A 19,701-nucleotide genomic window follows, 5' to 3' on the forward strand; every position below is an offset into this window, starting at 1 on the left:
TGTCCTGTATACAGAGAAAAATAATAACAGTTCTCAGGAGTCCTTCCTACAGCCATCTCCTGCCTCCCTTTTACATTCCTGCCCTTTCAGAATGTATCTGGATGCTGTGAGCAAGAAGGAAGGAGTCTTGCCAAAGGCATTTGATTCTTTAATTCCTCCAAGAGTGTGTACTAACTTTTGGACAAGGGAGAGGCCTTTTGGAAAGAGGATATGGCATCAATGCTGTTTTAATTTAAAGCTTCTAGTCCTTGAATTGCTGGAATGTGCCTCAATCTAAAGGCTATTTCCTAACAGGGAAGCCGTCAGCTCTGACCAGACTTTCCAGCAAATGGAGCTGCCGCCGCCTGATAGGCTCTCGGCGTTCACATGTGGTTCCTGTCGTCAGAAAGAGGGGAAGCAATGAGGGATATATAGATTTGGGGTTCACCTTCTAATATGGTCCCAATTTACTTATCCCCTCTAACCACCCCCCCACCCCCCCAGGGTAACTTGTCTCCTTGACTCATTCATGGCAAAGCAGCACTTGGAGAGGCTGCATCAGAGGAAGGGGCCAGGGCCAGTGAAAAAAATAAAAACGAAAGGCTGTCTAACAAGCTCCAGATGTTCTGTGGTGGGTGCCAACCCGTGTGTTCAGACCTTCAGTCATGAAGAAGCCCTGCTGTGATTGTCAGGTCCCCGCACGAGATTTCGTGTAAACTCAGAGAGAACCCTGGAAAGCACTAATGCAATCTGTTTAGTCACAGCAGCTGTCACCAGATGGCCTTTCTCTCAGCATTATTTTCTTCTTTTCACCTCCAGAATTTTACAGCCTCCATGTTGTACTGGCTGCTCGTGTGAAATCTGGTTTTGCCGCTGTGTGCCCCACACAGATGTGTCATAGGCAGGCTGGGCTCTTCAGGACAGGCTGGGATTTGTTTTTTTTCTTCCTGTTTTTAAGAGTCGACTATAACAGTATAAAAGTAAAGGCTACAAACTTAAACGGATTTGGTTTGAATCTAGATAATCTCATTTACAACTATAATTTTGTAATCCTCTACATTAGAATTGATTGTCATATAATATATTCTTTGATTCCAGTATTTTGTAGGCATGGGGGATACAAAGGCACAGTACTCGTCCTAAAGGAACTCACAGGCTAATGCATCAAACACTGGTTGTTCTAGACACTTGGAAGACATTCTGTATTAGTCCGCTTTCGCATTGCTTTAAAGTACTACCTGAGACTGGGTAATTTAAAGAGGAGGTTTAATTGACTCACAGATCCACATGGCTGGGGAGCCCTCAGGAAACGTACAATCATGGTGGCAGGTGAAGAGGTAGCAAGGCACATCTTACATGGTGGCAGGAGAGAGGGAGCGATCAAGCGAGGAACTGCCACACCCTTTTAAACCATCAGATCTCGTGAGAACTCACTATCTTGACAACAGCAAAGGGGAAATCTGCCCGCGTGATCCAGTCACCTCCCACCAGGCCCCTCCCCTGACACTTGGGGATTACAGTTCGAGGTGAGGTTTGGGTGGGGACACAGAGCCAAATTGTATCACATTCTGTGGAAGGTAGTCCTGGCCTTGCCAGCTTTTTCTGCTGACAGCTTTAGCAGCTCATCCAAACATTATGTAACTTATTTACCCATTCACTTCAGATTTACCTCACAGAGTTGGCGTGAAATTAAATAAGATAGCAAACCTAAAGTGCCTAGAATCCCCACTTCCATTCTCTATCACTGATAGCCCTGTTCATGGTGAGAACTGTGCCGTGGGTGACACACAGTGCATTGAGGGAGGGGTAGTCTCAGGAAGCATGGCTCTCATGCTTTTTTTTTTTTTTTTTGAGACGGAGTTTCGCTCTTTTGCCCAGGCTGGAATGCAGTGGCACGATCTTGGCTTACTGCAACCTCCGCCTCCTGGGTTCAAACAATTCTCTGCCTCAGCCTCCTGAGTAGCTGGGATTACGAGTGCCCGCCTCCATGCCCGGCTAATTTTTTGTAATTTTAATAGAGACAGGGTTTCACCATCTTGACCAGGCTGATCCTGAACTCCTGATCTCGTGATCCACCCGCCTCTGCCTCCCAAAGTGCTGGGATTACAGGCGTGAGCCACCGCCCCCAGCCTGGCTCTAATTCTTGGTTATTTCTAACCACTTTATTTAAATGTGCAGACTCACATAGTGTTCAGAATTATACAACTAGCACATGGTGTTCCACTCCTCTGAGGAAGAACGTATTTCTCAGGGCAGTTAGGAAAAAGAGGTAGAGTTACTTTTTATCCTTCCTTTTTTCCACCTGTTCTTTTTAATGATATGACTCTAATATAGAATTTTTAAAAAATAATTCTAAATTCTAATATGTCTTTCTTAAATTTTAAATTTTCGTCACTGAAGAACATTTAAATGCCCATCTGCCTGAAGTCCTCAACATTAGGAAAATGATAACTCCCAAGCATACATCCCGTCTCATTCGCCTTCGAGTTCTGTGATTTTCCACGTTACCCGCCTGTTCTAAATACCAACATTAGGAAAATGATAACTCCCAAGCATACATCCCATCTCACTCGCCTTCTAGTTCTGTGATTTTCCACGTTACCCGCCTGTTCTAAATACCAACATTAGGAAAATGATAACTCCCAAGCATACATCCCGTCTCACTCGCCTTCGAGTTCTGTGATTTTCCACGTTACCCGCCTGTTCTAAATACCAACATTAGGAAAATGATAACTCCCAAGCATACATCCCGTCTCACTCGCCTTCTAGTTCTGTGATTTTCCACGTTACCTGCCTGTTCTAAATATCCCCGAGTAGTATAACTTTTCATAATTCTGTGAAAATAGAGCAGTGACAATGGCCACCACGTACCACTTGACTGCAGTGTGCAGGGCACAAGGGCTGTATATCACAGGATCTTCCCCACAGCTCTGGATAGTATCTTCGTTATGTAGAGGAAGCACTTCAGACCCAAAAACGTTAAAATTGTGGCTAAATTTCCATGAAGACTAAGTGGTGGACCCAGAATTAGAAGTGATTCTCTTCTCTCCCTTACCATCTTATGTGAAGATTCCAGATGGTTGGTAATTAGATTGTATTAGAATTAGAATAATACAAACAATGCTATTTTATGTTTTTATGATACTCGTTTGTTTCCCTGAGAGACAGAAAAGGGTATCTATTTATACTCCAGCCCTTCCCCTCTCTGTCGATAAAGAACCAGAAACAAAAAAGAAATGGTGTGATTTGTTTCCCTTGGGTTTCCCTTTTCCCTGTTCCAGGTTGAGCATCACCTTTCTGTACACGAGGTCTTTCTCCCGTCGTCCCAGCATTACTTCCTTGAGATTACATCAGGTGATCCAGTTGGTCTTGGGAATGATCCTGTATTCTTCAGTCAAGCATTTTCATAGAGTAGTTTTCTACTGTGTTATGTGTATTTTGCTTGCTTAATCCTCCGAAGACCGCTTCATTTCCCTAATCACTAAGTTCTTGATGGAAAGAGTATTTCACTATTGCCCCAAGTACTTTCAGTAGGTGTGGTGTAAAAAAATACCTGAATCAAGTGAATAATATTTTGCGTACCTGTCTTTTATTAACTTCTGTCCACTCTCTAGTTAACAATTTTTAGTCTCTCGTGGCACTGCATATGATGCCTTGTATGATACCTTTACTCTTGTTGTTCCATCAGGTAAAGTTGAGTACTTTGACATTTGCTGAGTAGGTCGGGAAACCCAGCCTATGCTCTGAATTGGCTGTTTCTGCGGTCTAGCAGACGTTCTGGCACACATTCACGCGTCTATGAACCCACATTTGTACATGCTTTCACACTTCCCCATCCCTGTTAGAATGCTGGTTACCGTAATAACAGATTCAATGCTCTGTCCACATATCCCACTCAGAAACAATTTGTCCCCTAAGATGGACTCACTATCTTTTGATTCATTTATTTAGGGTTATTTTGCTCCTTCGTTGTTAGTGAATAGAAAATGTATATAGGTTAATGCCTTTCTTATTTTGACTTTAACTTTCCTCACATGATATAGGACTTGCCATTGGCCCACCTTTAAATGACTGTGTATCATCTATCTTTTCCTCCTCGTGGCATTAAAGGCTACTGTCTACTATAGTAGCATGGTGTACTAATTATGAAGTTGTGGTTGAAAAGACACTTTTATCATCACCACTGTAGGCACTTGGAACTTTCCAAATAAATCATTATTTGGACGAAAATTTCCCAGGCTTATTATTTATTGGTACAAAGGTGAATACCTTTTGGAAGGTTCAGTAAACTCCCTTTGTTTGGAACTTAGGGTTATGACAACAGTAAAATAGTATCGTTTCAGCTTTCAGTTTTGGTGGACATGTGCTTTGCTCACAGCTTTCATGAGAGAAAATGCAGTTTCGTTATTAATTCTTCTCCAGCCAAACTCAAGTCATTTGCTGGTTTGAAATGTGTCTTCTTTACTATCTCAGAGTTTTGAGTGAAGAATATAAGTTGTTTTGTATGTGAAAAATGTGATTTGTTCTTATTTACTAAAATTTGGGAAGAACTGGCTTAACATTGATCTGAAGAATGTAGGCGTCACATACTTTTTTTAAAAAAACGCTCAAATCTGATTTTCAAATTCTTAGCCCAGGGTCCTGACCACTCCCCATTGGAGCAATATTTAGGACCACCAAGCTGGAAGACAATAAATAATTGGATTCTTACATGTCAAACTGATTGTTGGCTCTCTGTAGTATACATGAATTGTTTTTGAAGGAAGCTAAAATCCTGTGAAGACATACTAATCATCTAATATGAACCCAGTTAGATGAAAATCACCTTTTGGGACTTATTCTGTTCTATGAAAAAAAAAATTATATGAAAAGTTCTCCCAACTAGCCAAGCAAATAGACCTGTCTGTAGTCTACTTAGTGATTTAAAGCCTTTTCCTTAGAAATGAAATCCATGATGGAAGCTTCTTGCCAATAAGAATAATGGAGAATCAACCTTTAAAGCCACATACATGACATAAAATCTCAAGTTGCCATTATTCCGTATTGTCATGACGTGGCTCAGTTTTATTAACTACTTTCCCTTCCTTTCCTCTGTCCTATGTTCTGAACCAACAGAGGACTAAATTTTCTTACAGAGGCAGAAAGTTAAGACTTAAGATTTAAGGAATATGAGGGTAGGGTGTACCTTGTTGACTGTTATATTATTGCATCTGAGCCTTCAGATGACATCCTGAAATAAATTGCATAGTTAGGGTATTTTATACCTATCATTATCATTAGGGGCTTCGCGGTTTTGACAAATACACTATCAAAGGGAAGCACGTCACAAGGAACACCTACTAGCAGGTCAAATATTGACTAATCTAGGGAGTATATTGTGTGATATTTTGGTCTGATTTTTCACTTTCAGTTTGTTGCTGTAATACACATACGGAATTTTTAAAATATATGTATTTTAGATTTATGCCGTGTTTGTAAATTCCCATAAATACATAAAAGGGCCATGCTAAGCTGTCTTTGGGGTGGCCACACTAGTGTATTTTCCTCTCACATTTTGCCATAAGCAGCAAGAGGAAACCAGGCCCACACCTTCAGCACTTTAACTGGAAATCTACTTAGCCGGATCTCGCAGTTCATTCAGCACATTCTCCACTTTTCACACAGCTGCAGGTGACGTTGTTGCTAACGTTCTGGTACCGCATATCAACGATCCCAGTAACAAGTTCTTCGCTTCCCTTTAAGATCCAGCGGCAGCCTCCTGAAAACCCCCATTTGAGCAAACAGCCAAAATTCAGGGCACTTGAGGTTTGCATTAGTGCTCTCCTCAGAATCTTTCCAAGTCTTCCAGCTTCCGCCCACTGCCCAGCTCCAAAGCCACGCTGGCGTTTGAAGTTTTGTTACAGTGTTACCCCCATTCCCAGTTATGCCAGAATCTGTTAGTTATCTATTACTGCATAAAAATTACTCTTAACTTAGTGGCTTAAAGTAATCGTTATTGTCTCACACAGTGACTGAGCGCCAGGAATCTCCACGCAGCTTAGCAGGTGGTTCTGACTCGGGGTCCCTTATGAGTGTACAGTCAGGCTCTCGGTATTCAGTCATCTGAAGGGTTGGCTGGGGATGGAGGACCCACTTCCAAATTCATTTGTGAATTTATTTTTATTTTTATTTTTTATTCTTTTTATTTATTTATTTTTTTTGTTTGTTTGTTTATTTTTTTTTGGCTAGAGAGCATTTATTACAAACAAAATTGAGGTAAAAGAAGCTGACCCAGAAGCCACGCCCGCCCAGGCTGGGCCATCTCTACTTGCCCCACACCAGTCCCTGAGCACCTCGGGCCCAAAGCAGCCCCCGGAGGACAGACGTGTCCCGCACACTGAGGTAGCTGCATCTTAAGCCCCTACAACTCCCTAGGGTTTCCCAGTTCCCACACAGATCCCTGTCTGGAGGGGAGGAGGAGGGAGGGGCAGGCAGGTGGAGCCCTAGCTTCAGGTGGGGCATACCCCACGCCCCAACAAACATTCCAGCCTCTTAGGCTGGGCGCTTTCCTGCCTGCCCACCCAGCCAGCCATGGGACAGCAGGGTGGCCACCAGAGGCAGCGTGCCAGGGCAAGAGGTCACGGCTGCTTCGGGCAGTCCTCGGTCACCCTCTGGGAGGCCAACTCAACCAGCACATTCTGCAGGTAGTTGGGGTTGGGGTAGCCGTGGCCTGTCGTGTTGCAGTCCATCTCTGTCTTGTGGTAGATCTCATTCCACACCACAGTATCGCTATCACCCATGGTACTGGACGTGCCCACTGTGAAGATGAGCCACCTTTTCTAGGGCACCTTCGGGAGCTCCAGGACCTTGTGGCCCTGGATGTTGTCTGGATGGTAACACTGGCAGGGAAACCCTCTGGCAGTAAATGGCTTTCCAGGGTTGGGGTGCTCGGGTCCCTGGATGTCATGCGGAATGTTGTAAACTGTGAGGATGGTCCCGCAGTCCTCGTGGCCAGGGAGTGACATCTGGAACCTTAACACCACCATCTTCCCCTGGAGCAGGGTCCCTGTTTTCTCTCCAGAGATGATTTGGCTCTCTACCATACAGACTCCTCTGTAGGGTTACTTAGGACACGAGGGCCAGCTTCTCCAGAACAAGTGACCCAAGAAAGGAAGAGAACAACCAAAACAGAATTTGCAGTGTCTTCCATAACCTAACCTCAGAAGTGACATAGCATCACCTCCGCCTTACTCTGTTGATCGCACAGACCAGCCCTTATGTCCTATGGGAGGGGGCAGCACAATGTTGCAAACACCTGGAGACAGAGATCCTTGCAGCCATCCTGAGGGCTGACTGCCACAGCAAGTGCGTGAATAAACAAACGTGGTATGTTCATGCAGTGAAATGCTGCTCAGCAGTGGATAGAAATGAACTACAGACACACAACAGGGTGGACGAATCGCAAAGACACACCGAGCAAAAATGGAGACACAGAAAAGTACACACTGTGTGATTCCACCATACTCTGAGTGTAAGAAAGCAAATCAGACAACAAAGCAGAACTTACTTCATCTTTTCTTCCCCTTGTCAGCTCACTTGAGAGGCCTGCAGGGGGAAAGGGACAAGTTCCATTCTCTTTCACTCCTCTGCCTTCTTCATATTCTGATGCTGCTTCTCTGGCCAGCATTGTTTCCTTTGGGGTGGAGCAGCAGCCAAAAGACACAAACCTGACAGCTCTCTGTAACATCACTTGACCCACAGAAAGCGCGTGCATCCTTGCCCTGCCAAATGGTGAGAAACAGGCTGCCTCGATACTTCTGTTTCCATCTGCCATCTGTCTCCTCCTCAGATAAGCACCAGGCAGATCAACAAGTCTGATGCCTGAGTAGATACAAAACGAAGGAATGAGATGTCAGTCTCCTTGACTTGTACTCACACCCAGTCTTTAGGAGTGGTTCTCTTTGAGCCCTCTGTCTCTTAGCTAAGGCAAAGGGGGCCTTCTCGTGAATGAACACACAACTCTCCATGCGACAAGTCCTTCTTCCAGCCTTAACACCAGCTCACACCAGTCTTAGATGGATGTAAGGGCACCTGCTGAGACATTGGACTGCTGACAATAGTGCCTTTTCGGCCACTGGCCACTGAGCTGCCTTTATACACGTTGGTTGCTTAGCTCTTTTTTGTCACCTGCTTTGGGCCTTGGTCACCAATTCTGTAACAACTGGAAAAGCCCACTCATCATACTATTAAAACTGTTTTACATTCTAAAAGAAGCTAACAGTGGTAATAAAACCACAGAGAGCTCCTGAGTTGTCAGTGAATAAAGGGAAAATCAAATAGCAAGTGTTGTAGCAGCTTAAGCGCTGCAGAAATCGTGGGAGTAAAATGTTGTAAACATCTGTTCATCTCACTTGGTTTAAATTCTTGATAATGAGGCCAGCCTCTGAGAGCATTTATGTACTCCTTTGTTTTATATATAGATCTGTTATTTATAATGCCAGGTGCCTGTTTTATGACTGAGAAGACATTCCTCAGAACACATCTGTGTTAGGCACTGCCAGGGCCCCTTCACCTTGCTTGTCCTTGATGGTGCCTACGTCATACTGTATCTGCTGCGTACATGAGTATCAGCCTCCCAGCTGTCCTGTATGGTATTATCTCCTTGAGGGTGACTGTTGTTTTATCCTAGAAAATGAAAACTTTGCTTAGAATATTCAGAATTTGACAGAAGAATACAATTCAGAAAATACAGAAGATTACAGTTCAGTCTGCATTTAATAATTCAATGGCCCTTATTTTTTTAATGTTCTTATTTATTTTTAATAGAGCCAGAGACTCACTCTTGCCCAGGCTGGAGTGCAGTGTGTAATCGTAGCTCCTGGCCTCAAGCCATCCTCCCACCTTGACCTCCCAAAGTGCTGAGATTACACACATGAGCCACCACAACTGGCCTCAATGGCCCCTACTGACTAGTTAAGATAAAAATGTTAATCTTTTAAAAACTATTTTATCTCCTTTCAACCCTAAGTTTGTGTATATTAAGTACTCAAATGTATATACTTCTTCCTCTGAACCATTACAAACACTAAGATCAACTAGATTGTTCCTACTGATGGTATCCAGATTGTTTTGAAAGGAGCTAGATGCAAACCATTTTTCATCCACTGTCCTCACTTCTGGAATTGCCTTGCACTTCCTCAGCTTAATCTCTACTTTAAACTTCTCTTCAAATCATCATCATAGGCTGGAATTTCCTAGCCTGAAGTCAGTATTTTTCCTTATCATTAGCAAAGCCATTCTGTCCTTCGCATATTCATTTTCCCTTGGGCTTAAGTTGAACAAATGAGAAGAAAGGAGAAAGGGAGGGAGCAGAGAGAAAGAGAAAGAAACTTTTCACGTGGACCAGAGTTGTTGATTGTATTTATTCTTTATGTTAAGCCAAGTTATTCTTGGTGTGATTATTTGTTCGAATCTAAGAATTCCCATTCTATGACCATTCCTGTCTATTTTTCCTGTATGTATAGTGTGGTAGAATAGAAATAACACTACACCGAGAGTCTGGAGACCTGAGCTCTAGATCCGACTCTATTGATAACTAAGTATTTAATCGTGAACGTAGTAACACCGTCAAAAAATATCAAACACTTCACACTTTACAAGGTACTATTGGGATACTCAATAGCGCCTAACCCTAGGGCTGTATGGGCCAGGCAGGTGTCGTAAATAAAAGGAGTGAGTGAAGTGGTTTCAGGCCACAGGAGAAAGGGAACTGTGATAAACTAGGGACCACACAGTGTTGTCTACAGAGGCAGGCACGTTTAATTCCAGCTCTTGTGACCATGTTAGATGTGAGTCCTGTGTTATTCAGGCATCCATTTTTCCCTGGAGAATTCAGATTTTTATATAAATCTCTTTATGTCTAAGTGTCGGCAGCTAAAGTATTTTTTATTTTTATATAAATCAGGCCACAAGGCTGATTTAATTTTATTTGTTTTAACACAAATAAGGCCACAAGCTGCCTAACTTGCCTCTTTGGGCTTTATCTTCCTCATCTATAATATTGGGTGGATAGATCAAATGATTTTAAAGTCTAAAATTCATTATTTTCTATATTTTGATAAATCAACTTATTTACCTGTAGCTGTATCATCTGCTAAGTGCTGACATTAAGAGTTTAAAAAGAAGCAATCAAAAAGCATAAGAAAACATATGTAAAGATTGTTTAACTCTGTCTATAGAAATTTGCTTTTTTATGAAAGTATTATTTTATTAAAAAGTATTGCATTTTGAAGATGAAAAAATCCTGGGTTTTTTTTTTTTAATCCTTCGAAGAAATAGATCATATTTTGATAAAGTCTGCTTGATTGGAGCTATTGATAAGTAAAAAGTCCCGAAGCTGGGAATGTGGGGAAACCTGGATTCAGCCCAGTCTCCTTTCATCATCTGTTGCATTTTTTTGTCATAAATTCCAGATGTAGGAAAAAATCCCTCACAACAATTTGATAAGACTCTTCCCTTCATTTCCAGCATCAAATCTAACTTGCCTTTCCTATCGTCAAACTGCTCCCTTTTATGATGCCACAGGGAATTAATTTATAAATCTTCTGAGTTTCCTGACCCCTCTTGAATGGTCTCAATGTAGATAAATCAACCCAGGTTTCCTGCCCGTATGCTGGTGCCCTCCTCTCCGTTTCTTCTGTGTCCGTCAGGCGGTATGATTTATAGCTGCCTTTCCTGTGCTCGTTGACGTTGGTCTGAGGATCTCATTAAGCATATGTAAAACTAGAAAGATTAGTTTGAGGGTCACTCCCTCCTCCATTAAACTTCTCTTGGTGGGAACCAGTCAGACCAATATATGCCAAAAATCTGTTCCTGCTGCCTCTTTTGGTCTCTTTTGAACTGTTTTAGATACTCGTTAAAAGCAGATGTAAATTAGACAGGTGTGGTGGGCGCCTGTAATCCCAGCTACTTGGGAGGCTGAGGCAGGAGAATCACTTGAACCTGGGAGGCAGAGGCTGCCGTGAGGCAAGATCGCGCCACTGCATTCCAGCCTGGGAGACAGAACAAGACTCTGTCACACACACAACAAAAAGCGAATGTGGAATTAAATGATATTTGCATTGAAGGATAATAGGAGTGGTGTTAAACTAGAATATTAGCTGTCACTGAGTGCCATTTTCAGAAGCTGTAATTTACACGACCAAAGGTACTATCACATGACTTTCTAGAAAACGGTATTCATGCCATTAGTCATCTCAAGAAGATAATATTTAACATCTAGGCAGCTGAGCCCTATTTTGAGTTCTTTCTGTGAATTAATTCATTTAGTCATCACTACAGCCCTAAGAAGTAGAGTTATCCACATTTTACAGAGAAGGAAAGAGGTTAAGTAACTTGCCCTAAGTCATGTAGCTCGTAAGTGACTGAACCAGGATTCAGAACAAATATATCACTCCAGAGCTGACATTCCTAATCACTGTACCAAAATGTGTTACCATCATTACAGTACGTGCTTTAGGTAAGAGATTTCAGTAGCCTTCGGCCATATTATTAATAACCCCATCGTACTCAGTTGTAATAAATAGTACTTTAATCTACCCTTATTATAAATTACAGTGAAAATATATATATTACTGTAAAGGATTGCCCCCAATTTTAAAAAATTAATTCAAAATCCTGACAGGTCAAACTGTTTTCCAAATCTTGTATTAAAAAGATGTCTTCTAATTTTAACAATTACCTTGTAAAAAATTGACTGGATTAATGAACAGCTGTACAGCCGAGGACAGGGTAAAATGACAAGCTAATTTTTAAGTAGCTAAGTTCGGAAATCCATGTGCTAATAACTCTAAATTACCATTGGAAATAATTTTGTTATTAAAATACTATTAACTGTCATATATACATAGACAAGATGTATGCAAATATGGTTCCAAAGTATTGCACGGCATTTATTAAGATACCTTTTAGCCACCAGCATTTTTTTTAATTTTAAGAATCAATTAATTTGCGTTCTTAAGAGCTCATAGAGATGGGTGATTGGAAAGCTGTTGAAAAGTTCATAGAAAATAGTGACTGTTGAAGGAGGAACATCTATCATACCTGAAGTTCAATATTTTTCCCCTATATTTCAAAAGTTTTATGAAATATAAGAATTTAAAGAAATAGATTGTTGAGCTTTAATACTAAAACAGTATTTGTAGTAGTTGGTTTTCAGGGTAGAGAATGCTGAAAGTTAATGGTACTGCCAGCCTTGCTCCTGAATGGAGCATTTTGAATTGGAAATGATGTTTTTCCTGGTCTTGCATAAAATTGCAACCTACTAATGATTAAATCTAAAATTATGGGTTCTCAGAAAATAATTTGGAACATGTACAGTCTGGGCCTACCTAACTTTTAACTAGCTGATTCAGTAGAAATATGCAAAGAGATTGAGTGGATATTACTATGTTTAAATCTACATAGGCACTTTACGAGCACACCCAAATTGCACACCTGAAACAATTACCAAACTGTCTCCGAGACCCAGATGCTAAAACACTTAGAGAAGACTGGTTGGTTCCCAGTCATGGCCCAAAGCCAGTGAAGGATCACAGGTGCACCACGTTCCCCTAGTCCACCCTAGTCCACAGTGTTTACCAGTTCTTCATTTCAACTTCTGTTACGTGGAAGATTCTTCTAAATCAGGTTTTCTTCCCTGACAAGTTTCCTCACAGTTACCTTCCTATCTGTCTTATTACTGAGAAACAATAGCCAGGAAGAACTGAAGGAACCCTGTTTCTAAGGCTGGTTCTAGTTCAGCTAATCACTATCTAAGGCTGGTTCTGGTTCAGCTAATCGCTTTCTAGAGCTCTCTTTGTATTTAGACATCAAGACAGCAGTCATAGCAGTGTTCCCTGAGCCCGCATTGTCCTCCTGAATGGTAGATGAAATTACCAGCAGCTGACTTGCGGCTGTTCTTACGGCTATGCACCAAAATGACTGTTTCTCTTAATACATATTTTAACAATCTGAGATGAGACTAAGTGGGTCTCTCACTTTTATGTTGTCTGGTAAGATGAGCCATAACTTAAATATCCTTCTTTTTATTGCCATAATGATATAACTATAGCAAAGTAAAAGCATGAGCCGTGATTGACAGAAATTGCTCTCCTTGTCAGATATAAAGATCATTTCCTCCATTGCTTAAAGCTTCTTGCAATACAGTCTTTTTTTTTTTTTTTTTTTTTTTGAGACAGAGTCTTGCTCTTTTGCCCCGGCTGGAGTGCAGTGGCATGAGCTTGGCTCACTGCAACCTCCACCTCCCAGGTTCAGGCGATTCTCCTGCCTCAGCCTCCCGAGTAGCTGGGACTACAGGTGCCTGCCACCATGCCCGGCTAAGTTTTGTATTTTTAGTAGAGACAAGGTTTCACCGTATTGGCCAGACTAATCTCGAACTCCTGACCTTGTGATCTGCCCACCTCAGCCTCCCAAAATGTTGGGATTACAGTCCTGAGCCACTGTGCCCAGTCACAAAAAAAAATTTAATGAAATGCATGCAGCCAGGCACAGTGACTTACACCTGTAATCCCAGCACTTTGGGGGGCTGAGGTGGGCGGATCACTTGAGGTCAAGAGCTCGAGACCAGCCTGGCCAACATGGTGAAACCCTGTCTCTACTAAAAATACCAAAAGTAGCCGGCCGTGGTGGTGCACACCTGTAATCCCAGCTACTCCGGGAGGATCGGAGTAGGCAGGAGGATCGCATGGACCCAGGAGGCAGAGATTGCAGTGAGCCAAGATCGCACCATTGCACTCCAGCCTGGGCAACAGAGCATGACTTTGTCTCAAAAAATAATAATAATAATTACATATATTAAAAAGTACACATGTCTAAGTATACATGTCAGTGAAATTTTACACACTTATGTAACCAGCATCTACATCCAGGAAGCAGATTATTGCCAACACCCCAGCAACTCGTTCTTACACTCCCTTTTCAGGTACCATCCCCTGCCTATTCCTCCAAGAGTAACTACTCTACTGAATTCTGACAGTATTGGTTAGTTGTGTCTTAAAAAGTCAAAACTTAAAGATTTTATGTCAACAGAGCAACCAGGGATCCAGAGGCAGAAGCCAACGGAGCCACCACAGGCAGAGGGCGTAGCCTTGAGCCAGAGGATTGTTCTCAGACCTTGAAACCTAGTGGAATTTTCTCTGCTGGATTTCAGACTTGCTTAGGGCTGATGACCCCTTTTTTTCTTCCAGTTTTTCCCTTTTGGAATGAGAATGTCTATTATATACTGGTCCCACCATTGTATTTTGGAACCTGATAACTTGTTTTCTGTTTCGCATATTGACAGATGGAGAAGATGGATCCTACTTTGTCTCCCTCATACCCAATTCAGATTAATTAGATGAGGAGATACGGGACTTTTGAGGGATGCTATTTAGATGGACTTTTGGATTTACAGTTGATGCGGTACTGGGTTAAGATTTTTGGGGATACTGGAATGGGGTGAACATATTTTGTATATGGGACAGATATTAATTTGGTGGGACTAGAAGGCAGGCTGTAGTAGATTGAATGCACCCCAAAACATATGCCCTCCCCAAACATATTGCCCCCAAAAAACATATGTCCACATCCAAATTCCTATAACCTGTAAATGTAACCGTATTTGGATCAAGGGTCTTTGCAGACGGGATTAAATTAAGGATTTCAAGAAGAGATCATTCTTAATTATCCAGGTGGGGCCCTAACCCTAATGACAAGTCCTTGTGAGAGACAGAAGACAGATACAGAAGATAAGTGATGTAAAGGCAGAGGCAGAGATTAGGCTGGGTGGCTCTGAACCAAGAAATGTCCACCGTCACCGAAGCCAAAAGAGGCAAGGAAGGATTCTCCCTTAGCGTCTCCACAAGGAATGTGGCCCTGCCAGCACCATACTTTTGGACTTGTGGCCGCTAGAACGGTGAGAGTGTAAATTTATGTTGTGTTCATGTTGTTTGTGATAATTTCTTATGGCAGCTCCAGGAAACTAACGCGTGGAGTAGGTAACACACCTTCTCAAGTCCTTCATGTATGAGTATGACAAGCTTGTTGCCCCTGAGCGTATTAGGGTTCCGCTTTATTTGAAGGAGAAAGATAAATACATTATCTCTGCTTAGTGACTAGCATTTGTTGATATATGCAAAGAAGACATTCTTAAGACAGCCTGGGGCAGAAGAGGTCAAACAATATTTTTGGAGAAAGAATACTAAAAGACTAATAAGAGTTAGACTCATGAATGAGCTAGAAAAGGAGCCTCTTAGGCAGAGGGATCATTGTGGCTGGGGGTGCTAAAGCATGAAGCATCCTGAGATCAGGGAGCCATAGAAGGCTTCTTCTTACCAAGTCTGCACTACTGGGCAGTGACGTGAGACTCCAGAGCTGGGAGGGGACAGGTCATGGAGATCCCTGTATTGACAATGCTGAGAGTAGTTTGGACTTGCTCCTGTAAGTGATGCCAAGCCATGGAGAGGCTTTTAGTCTCTCTGATGTTTTCAGAGTTTTCTTTTATAGATAAATCAATCACTCTGGCAGCCAATGGAGGAAGTTAAGGGGAGCCTGGAGTAAGAAGATGGTAAGATTAAAAACAGGGAGACTGTTTAAGGGAGACTGTTTAAGAATCTATTCCAGTTATGCAGATATGAAATGATGAGGACAAGAATACAGGGTAGTTGAGATGGAGTAATGTTTTCACTAGGCCATTCTTTGTATCAAACACCACCTAATTTTAGTGCCTTAACACAGTAAACGCTTATTTCTTGGTTATGCAAAGTCCACTGCAGATCTTGCTGACTCTATGAGGAAGTTGCCCTCCATACAGCAATTCAGTAATCCAACTCCACTTAAAATTTTCTAGTTTAGCTCTTTCAGTATGAGGCCTTCTTGGTGACTGTGGCAAAGGAACAACTAATTGGTAGTTCCTGTGCTGTTTCTTCTATGCTTGGGCCCCAAGGTCACTACCCGCAGACCACGGACCAGTCAGATGTCTGGTTTGGCCGAGTAAGTGGAAGTGGTCTCCCTAGTTAAAATGGGTAATAAAGAAGAAAGACCATTTATGGAAGAGAATATAACACGCTCCTTTTTAGTAGAGTTGAATTTGAGGTGATTTATACCCAAATAGATATGTCAAGAAGGCCATTGGCTAGAGATGTTAATTTTGGAGTCATCAGAACAGAAATACTAGTTAAACCCATGAAAATGAAATAGCTTACTTAAGAGAGAATATAGGCAAGTCATACTTTTTACTGTTTTCTGACACATAATAAAATATTAATACAGGCCATTATTGTCATCCTTATAGATTATAGCTCAATTAGCATATGCCCTCTGTAAGCCTGTTGGTAATGGATTTCAGAACTGGCTCTACTGGATATGCGTTGCTAGAAGTTTTCATGCAGTTCTAGGGTTTTTAAGACCTTTTTTTTTCACGTCTTACATGTGTTGAAAATGCTTTAAGCATTTATGGCACAATATATCACAAGTGATTGTGATCTTATATACTGCATAGCCATTTTGCTGTTTTGATATATAAATTAATAAAACTCTGTTCCTGGAAATGAGGATAATGCTACATGAATACTCCAAAGAGTTAACATAAAAGTATTCTTGAAAAGCACTCCCTTAAGAAAGGAATTCTGTCCAAATGCTATTGATTCCAGGGTATTTTGTCTATTTTCCTTTAAAGCACCTTACATTAAAAAATCTGTTTTGCATTCAGTCTCTAAGCAAAAATATGTAGTGCCTTTAAGACGGGCGGATCACGAGGTCAGGAGATCGAGACCATCCTGGCTAACACGGTGAAACCCCATCTCTACTAAAAAATACAAAAAACTAGCCGGGCGAAGTGGCGGGCGCCTGTGGTCCCAGCTACTCGGGAGGCTGAGGCAGGAGAATGGCGTAAACCCGGGAGGCGGAGCTTGCAGTGAGCTGAGATCCGGCCACTGCACTCCAGCCTGGGTGACAGAGCCAGACTCAGTCTCAAAAAAAAAAAAAAAAAAAGAAACAACAACAAAAAACTCTTGAGTCAGTTTATCTGTCCATTTTAAGTGACACACTTATTTCATGAACTAATTAAACTTGTCATTAAGGCTTCATTAATTTCCTCTCCACTCCTGGGGTGGGATGGTTGAATCAGAGCGGGGCTGTGTGTGTCTGGAAATGACCTTTGTATAGTTGGGTGGGAAATTATACTTCAAAATACCAGTAGACATTTTATTTAAAATTTTGTTTTCTTTGGTAGATTATTTCCTTCTAATTATAGTAGTAAACACTGGTATGTTATGATTAGTGATTAGCTTATAACAAACATCTAAACAGGGATAAGTCAGCCTGTTTAGTGATAAACCTGTCTTTTGATATAATTAGAACTGATCACTAGCCACTATGTCTCTGTTTCTAGGACAGTGTAACCCACAGTGACATAAATTAAATTTCTTAAAAAATCAAGGATGCAGTAAATACCAACTGTCCATTAATATTGATTAATAAATCAATACATTTTAAAAATAATAGTTTAATTTTTCAAATTGATAAAAGTAAAAATTGCTAAATTGATATATTACTGAGTTAATAAAATTAACATTTATTATTAATCTAAATGAGAAGGTGAAACATGGGACAAAGAATGAATTTTTCTGAACCTAAAAACTGGAAGGAAAGTCAAAAGTACTTACCAGAACATGCTTAGGATGCCCAGAGGTATTGTCAGTTCATCTCCCGGAGGTGGGGGTAGTTTCGTCACCACCAAAATAAAACTGTGGTCAAACCATGAGTTTTGGAGTATTAAATGAACCCCGTTGTGGATTCACTATGGTCAAATTACTACAAGAACTAGGACTGGAATAGGTTGCCCTGCCCTAGAAGTTTCCTAGTTGATTGAGTTGAGGTCACTTCCAGACACACACAGTCCCACTCTGATTCAACCATCCCACTCCAGGAATGGAGAGGAAATTAATGAAGCCTTAATGACAAGTTTGATGAGGGAGGGAGCAACTATGTTGGCATGTCTTCTAAGGAGCTGTTTCTGACTTCTAGTGCCCAGCAGTAGTCCAACTATGGTAGCTAATCAGCTGCTGCCCAGTTACCTAACCCTGTTGGCAAGATGAATGTTTTAGTTCCCTGCTGTGCCTTTAATCATAATTGTCTTTTATTCATTCAGTTTGAGGTCGTCTTGGTTCTTGGGATGTTGAGTGATTCTCAGTTGAAACCTGGACATTTTGGATGTTATGCTGTATGACTCTGGGTCTTACTTAGACTTCTGTTTTAGCTGGTTTTCTTTTGACACCACTCCAGCAGGAGAAGATTGGGATGCTGCCTCAGTGTTGCCCAGTGGAGGTAGAAGTCCGGGTTCCCCACTTGGGCCCTGCTGACAGTCAAAGGGTAGAGGCTCCTTGTTACTCCTAGCTGGAGATGGGCGTTCATGTCCCCACTAGGCTTCACTGATGTATCCCTGCCTGGTTGGGGTAGGAGGGCCTCCAGTAACACCGTGTGGGTGAAGGAAGTGGGGCCTAGTTACTGCTGTGCAGTAGTGGAGGTCCTGACTCTCCACTAGGAGACACGGCTGTTACTGCTCCATGGTGATGGAATTCTAGAACCCTCACCTAGTCTCCAGTGACACTGTGGAGGGGAGACTTCATTGCCGACAGATGGAAATTAAAGCCCTGCCTCCCTCGGCTTTCCCTGACACCTTCCAGTGGAGCAGGGAGAGGCTGAAGCACCTCCTCACAACCTAGTTAGCATGGGGCCTGCTGTTTGGTCTTTACTGACATGAGTCACAGTGGACCACAGTGTTTTGTGTGGTGTTTGGAGTAAAGTGATTATTGTCCCACAGGTTTCTATCTTGCTAGGCAGTCCCTTTCCTTTAGAGGCTTCTTTGGCTAGAGAGAGTGGGTTTCTGTTGAGGCTTTTTTTGTCTGTGCCTGTTGGTATTTCCAGGTTGTCAGCTTCTTCAGCTCCACACCTAGATATATAAGGCAAAAAGAAGGTCCAGGGAGCTGCAGGTCACAGCACTCCTGACTGGTCTGCCTTCTCTCTGCCTTTTTAATGTTTCTCTCTGTGTGTATAGTTATTGTTGTACTTTTATACTTAGTGTGCTGGAGAAAAAAAAATATTCCTGATACTTCTTAAAGACAGTAAGGCAGACGCTATTCAGGGGACCACTGAGATGAGGATTTGTGTTACAGGACAGAGATCAGGCTCAACTGAGAATACATGAGGACCAATGGAGATATGTAGCCAAGGAGCAGGGTGGGGGTCAGTGATGGAAAATTACTAAGAAGACACGTCATGGCTGGAGGATTCTTGCCAGACCTACTCAAGAGGAGTTGCTGAAGACAAGCCAGAGAGATGACATATTGATAGCAGGAGATGAGGAATTTGATCAGATCTCATGAGTGAACAGATGTCAAGCCTGGGGATTTATTTTTGAAGGAAGACTTAAGCAAACTACCTTTTCTCTTTAGGAAAACAAAATGTATGTTCTGGGCTTAGGTATATAAGTAATCAGTAGGTTGAATTTTAATGCTTACATTCAGATAACCAATTTTTTTAAGTTACAATTTTCATTACTACCTCATCCCTTAGCCGCAGTCACATATTTACATGTTTTGGAAAACCATACCTCTGGCAGCAGTTGAGTTTTGATGTCTAGTATCATTGCTTTATTCAGCTTCTAATTCATTTTAAGTGGTCCTTAATGGATATTCATTTCTGATC

The 19,701-nt window shown here is 41.8% G+C and overlaps 1 protein-coding gene across 4 annotated transcripts in view; it reads left to right on the plus strand.

Moving 5' to 3' along the window:
• ERC1 (ELKS/RAB6-interacting/CAST family member 1) overlaps positions 1 to 19,701 on the plus strand; it is a 500,457-nt gene that overhangs the window by 365,177 nt on the left and 115,579 nt on the right. The window lies entirely within an intron of this gene.

Source organism: Macaca mulatta, chromosome 11 (assembly GCF_049350105.2).
Source record: "Macaca mulatta isolate MMU2019108-1 chromosome 11, T2T-MMU8v2.0, whole genome shotgun sequence".
In the NCBI taxonomy this organism is placed as follows: domain Eukaryota; kingdom Metazoa; phylum Chordata; class Mammalia; order Primates; family Cercopithecidae; genus Macaca; species Macaca mulatta.